The 6,125-nt window shown below is 31.3% G+C and overlaps 1 long non-coding RNA gene and 1 other non-coding gene across 2 annotated transcripts; both read left to right on the forward strand.

The window, feature by feature from the left end:
- Positions 1-464: 464 nt before the first annotated feature.
- LOC136273807 (uncharacterized) lies at positions 465-3,392 on the forward strand. Its single transcript, XR_010712056.1, has 3 exons — positions 465-692; positions 1,428-1,572; positions 3,172-3,392. It is a non-coding gene; the product is annotated as an uncharacterized lncRNA (long non-coding RNA).
- A 272-nt stretch (positions 3,393-3,664) lies between these two features.
- On the forward strand, positions 3,665-5,297 carry LOC105333973 (uncharacterized). The gene is made up of 4 exons (XR_010712057.1): positions 3,665-3,697; positions 3,839-3,949; positions 4,404-4,514; positions 4,706-5,297. It is a non-coding gene; the product is annotated as an uncharacterized protein (transcript).
- The last annotated feature ends 828 nt before the right edge of the window (positions 5,298-6,125 follow it).

Below are 6,125 nucleotides of genomic sequence, written 5' to 3' on the forward strand. Positions count from 1 at the left end.
CATGAAAATTCTAATCCTTCAGCTCTTTAGCAGTTCAATGGTTTCTTTATTTTCACTTCCATTTATTACATGCGGGGGGGGGGGGGGGGGGGGGCAACACCATGTTCTTTTAACATGATAAGCAAATATTTTTAAGCGTAAATTAAAAATAAAATTAAACATTAATTATTTTTTTTTAAGTGGAGGGGCAAATCCATGGTAAGTCGATTTTCTATGTATAAATTGACAAAAATGAAAAAAAAATTTAGCATGGGGGGAGTACTATGATGAGTCAAGTTTTATATGTAAGTTTAAGAAAAAATGTCTACTGCAAAAAAAAAGGGGGAAATCAATCATAATCACAATCACTTTAAAAGAGGAGATGCAGTGCAATGAATATATATATATATATTCAAATCTTTATTATTTAACAACACTGTATCTGAGATTAAACTATTGTTCTACATATAAATAGATAAATTATAACAAATCTTATAAACTATGAATAATGAAAATTTACTAAAAAATAGGTATGTTTTATTTTTTGGCATTCAAATTTCACGTTGTTAATTTTATTTTATTAATTTATTATAATTCATTGTTTGATCACATGCTGTGCTCGCCCCAACGGTCGCACCGTAAAACATATTATTTGGATTGGTTTAAACGACAGAACAAATGAGGGCGCTTTTGTGTGGGTTGAAAATTCAGCAGTGAGTGTTTTCTCGTTGAATGTAACAATGGTAATACCGGTATTAACATTTAGCATGCCGTCCATTATCTCATTATCGTCAACATTATTATCACCATTATAATTTTTTTTTAACCCTGTGATGAAATAATAAATGCATTTGGCCGTTATATTACAATTTATTGCCCCTTCAACCCCAGTTACATTTCATAAAACGACCAATGTCGTTGAATATATATTTATGTGCACGGATTTTGGTCTGTATTAGTTTATTCAGTCATTGGTTATTACTACCAGTGCAATGGTTGCCTCATTTCTTCAAAACGCATCTCTAGATATCTTTGCCTCAAATATTGCTTGTTTGGGTAAATAAAAAACCAAAATGCGGTGAAGAGAAAATAGAGCTTCCGTCCACATATTGAATTGTGGAGCGAGAAATATGACAATAGAAATCGAAAACTAGAAAGGCAGCAGTTGGATTTGAAATAGTTATAATGTGTATCTATGCACTTATGTCAGCTTTAAGAAATAAACTCTGTCAAATATGTTTATTATTATAAATAAATAATAATAAAAATTCAAATATATAGTACTGGCGTGCGACCAATTCTCGCCGAGTACAATTTCTCGCGAGTACATTGTGACGTCATTTTATCAACAAATAAAATTATAGACGAAAATGACGTCACACTATGCTGGCGAGAAATGGTACTCGGCGAGAATTGGTCGCACGCCAGTACTATCTTTATCATTAAAGGCAATATCATATTCGAACTGGCACACAAACCAGCCAGACGATGCAGGGGACGGCGAAGACTGTGTTCATCTTATACCAAGCACACATAAATGGAATGATATCAACTGCGCAGCGAATTTCTCGTTCATTTGTCAAGCACCACAAGGTTAGATATTGTCACATTTATAGTGAGACTTACTGCAACTGTATTGGTACTCGTATTGCTCATCAGAACAACGATGTACATTAATTATCTTTTATTTAAAGGGACTTGGACACGATTTGAGATCAAAAATTTTATTTTTATTTTTTATGTATAAAATGGTTTACTGGTGCCTTTTAAATGATTGACCAAAATATTGAATGTTAAAGTCAAGTTACAAGTGAGATACAGAGGTAAGAATTGATTGTTATGTAAACAAAGCTTGAGTCTTATAGTTGTTTACAAAAAATGTAATGTAGAGAATTACCATATCTTAGACAAAATGACATGTAAAAAACATTTTAAACTTGTTCAATATCTTCATAAATACTATTATCAACAAAAGAAAGATACATTTGATTATATTTACATTCTACTGTGTTTTTCCATTAAATTCCGTGATGTTTAAATGCCTCTAAATGCAACAAGTAGTCAAAGGTCAAATTGACGAGTTTTATTATGACGTCACAAACGTTGAACGCTGTAAACTGCAACGTCACAAGCGAAAATCAAAGTTCACGCTTGTGGCTGTTACTGTGGCTCTTCCATTAATGTTAACTTACCCTTAGGATAAGATAGGAATTTTAATGTATAATTCACATTTGCAGACAAGGCAAGAAGTTAAAAAATGTAAATATAAGCATTAAATCATGATTTTTTGAAGTATACACTCTCATAACTGCCGCGGTGTGTGCTTACAAATTTTCATAACGCGCTAACGCGCGTTACTCAATTTGTATGCACACACCGCGGCAGTTATGAGAGTGTATACTTCAAAAAATCATGATTCAATGCTATAGAAACTTACACAAATACAACACTTATGTAAAAATGACAATATTCGAGCTTTGTTTACAAAACAAACAATTACGAACTCTGTATCTTGCTTATGTCATGATATTTGACTTAAAAATTTTGACATAGCATTATATTTACATTCTACTGTGTTTTTCCATTAAATTCTGTGATCTTCAAATGCCTCTAAATGCAACAAGTAGTCAAAGGTCAAATTGACGAATTTTATTATGACGTCACAAACGTTGACCGCTGTAAACTGCAACGTCACAAGCGAAAATCAAAGTTCACGCTGGTGGCTGTTACTGTGGCTCTTCCATTAATATTAACTTACCCTTAGGATAAGATAGGAATTTTAAGGTATGAATCACATTTGCAGACGAGGCAAGAAGTTAAAAAATGTAAATATAAGCATTAAATCATGATTTTTTGAAGTATACACTCTCATAACTGCAGCGGCGTGTGCATACAAATTTTCATAACGCGCTAACGCGCGTTACTCAATTTGTATGCACACACCGCTGCAGTTATGAGAGTGTATACTTCAAAAAATCATGATTCAATGCTATAATAAACTTCTATATTAATCAGTATAAACATTGAAAATGGAAAAATAAAATTTGAAAATTTTAAGTCAAATCGTGTCCAAGTCCCTTTAAACATTTCTTTAAAAATAAATATATTGTATAATTCTGTTCATCCGTCATTTTCAAAGATACATGTATAATGTAAGTTTTAATCTTTTGGTGTCATTTTTACAAATTCCAGATGATTGTTTTAGCTCTCCATGTGTACACGGTACTTGCATTGATCAATTACGCTCTTACACATGTCAGTGCCAGCCAGGGTATACCGGAACAAACTGTGAGATTGGTAAAGAAAAAAGATTGTGCAATTGAGCAAACGATAAAAATTCTCAGTTGCTTTCATGTGGCAGAATTTAAAAACATTGACCTATCAACAAATAATGTAAATATGCAAAAATACAACTGCTCTCAGGTATTAGTTTTATAAACCACCTTTGTTTGCGTAAATACAATATATATTTCCAAAGAAGAGAAAATTATTATTATTATTATCATTATTATTATTATTATTATTATTATTAACAGCAATAATAAGATGTCATAATCAAAGTTATCATAGTAAAGAAACATAAAAGAGATGTGATAGTCATATAACAAATGATGCAGCTGATTCAAACTGTAATGTAGGTGGTTAAACGTTATACTGCCCAATATTGCTCAGTTTGAACGTATTCTCCCTGGATATGAAGGACCTCTATGCCAAATAGGTTATTATTGATGAAATGATGGGAAATAACCTTTGAAGAAATAGTTATCGAATTCAATATTGAAAATATTTTTAAAATTCTTAAACTGTATATAAGTAAAACATGTATGGTTATATTTAATCTATTCTGATATACATGTAGATACAGATGAATGTTTAAGCTCTCCTTGTCGCCATGGAACTTGCATTGATCAGATCAACTCTTATACGTGCCACTGTTCCCCAGGATACACTGGGAGAGAATGTGAAACAGGTACCAAACCGTAACATTAACTAAAAAACATACGATGACGCACAAAATTACAATTGAATAATCGATTTTTAAACGATTCGATCGCAATACTAGTATACCCTATTTCTTATATGAAATTGTTATTTACTATAGAAATTACGTTTGTGATTTTGATTAAACACATCCGGTTTGTAAGGGAAAATGGTTTTAATCCACCACAAAAACATCCAATATCACAAAAGCGTTTAAGTATTTTTCATACTGCAACAAAAAATGACAAAAAGACATAAAGACATGCGCACATTTTGTCAAAGCTACCATCTACATTTGCTACAATTTTCGGGTCTAACTTCTTCGGGCTTTAACGGTTTAAGTAAATTAAGGGGTGTTTTGCGGACATGTTTTTGAATGAAAATGGCGAGAGATAGAAAACTTTAAAACGAATGCAAATTTTGATCTTTTTTTAATCCATTAGAAATAAATGAGTGTCAGAGCTCCCTTTGTGGTCATGGTCTTTGCAAAGACAAAGTCAACTCTTATGTATGTGAATGTTCTTTTGGATACACTGGGTTATATTGTGACATATGTAAGTATAGATATGATTTCAACTTTCTTTCTAAACAACAACAAATTTTGAATAAAATGTTTGAAATAATACCAGAAAATATTCAATGAAACAAAGAAATATAGAGGGAATCTACCTTTTAACTACTGGAAAAAGAAACTATTCTTCTTTGTTACTAACTTTAGTTTCTTTCTTCTTGGTCTTGTTTTCAGTTAATACAAAGTTACTGTTTATACTGTTGGCTGTCATGCCACTGATTACGCTGGTTCTGTCTCTGTATCTCAGTAAAAGGTTGAAACATAATAAGTAAGTTTTTATTGAAATCTTTATTTTGTCTACATCGTTTTGGCTACATTTAAAAAGTTGTTAAAATGAAATTCTTGAAAACAAACTCTTAACAATTTCGTGTAAAGTTCAATTGTATTTAAGAAAGTCGTATCGTATTTAATAAATTAAAAAAGAACTTATTATACTTTGCAGCGTTGCGGAAAACATCGAGGTTTTTGTATTTCCGGATGTTTTACAGGGGGAATCCAAACCAAGACTGTCTTTATTTCAAAAAATAAATTGAGCTTTCAAATTGTCCATGAATTTGGTCATGTGGTCAGAATGTATCAATAGTCGGGTCATGTGGTAGTCCTTAGTAAGAAATTTTTTAAGGATTTGGACTGTAGTGAATTTGGGCTGATGAAATATTCAGTAATATTATGTTGTATGTGTAATAAAAACAGCGCTAACGAGCAGAGTTTCTCTTTTTTTATCAATTTCTATGACCAACAATTATAAAATTGTGCGATGAACAATACTGACATGAATAATTAAAAAAAACTTTAAGGTCACCAATATTCTTAAAACTTAATATATAACCACACTTTTTCCCAACATTTCAAAATACATGTACATTTGAATATTTCGTATTTCCATTTAAAAATATAACAAGGGTGATGGCAATAAACTTTATCAGACACAATTCCAAGTGTAATCTTTTATGGTACTTTTCACGATATCAAAAAGTCATGACTTCTTGAAGGTTAATATAATCATAAATTGAGCAAAAAATTTTCAATGGTTAGTTTCCTACTTTTAACTAGTATTTCTTACGGTCATCCAAACTTTAAGTAGTTTTTGGTTTTCAAGCGATTGCAAAGTTGATGTCTTTATTTGGTAAGAAGTTTCAGTGAAAAAAAAAATTCTTATTTACAAATTATTTATTTGTCTTTATTTGAATACAATTGAACAGTTTGGGTATTTTTAATGTTTCATTCTGTTTAAGATCTTGTCAGTTAAGCATTTCATCCGTAAACATAAAACAGGCTTTTATTTTTTTTTTGGTCAAATGACATTCAAAAATTTTGTTCAAAACGGAAAACCATATTTGACAAGAATAGAATTCCTGGGTCCCCCGCCGGTCAAACATTATACTAGTATCGACCAAGGCTGATTTAGGAACTTGACCAAGGTATTAGTGGTATAAACATTTGGTATAAATTTCAAGTAAATCCGTCAAAATTTGTAGGCATGAGAGCGCTTACAAGGTCAATTTTTGGATAAAACGGAGTCATTATTGTGGTCAAAGTCCCATAACTACAACAAAAAGTATCGACCAATGCTGATTTTCGAACTTGACCAAAG

Source organism: Magallana gigas, chromosome 3 (genome assembly GCF_963853765.1).
Source record: "Magallana gigas chromosome 3, xbMagGiga1.1, whole genome shotgun sequence".
Classification (NCBI taxonomy): domain Eukaryota; kingdom Metazoa; phylum Mollusca; class Bivalvia; order Ostreida; family Ostreidae; genus Magallana; species Magallana gigas.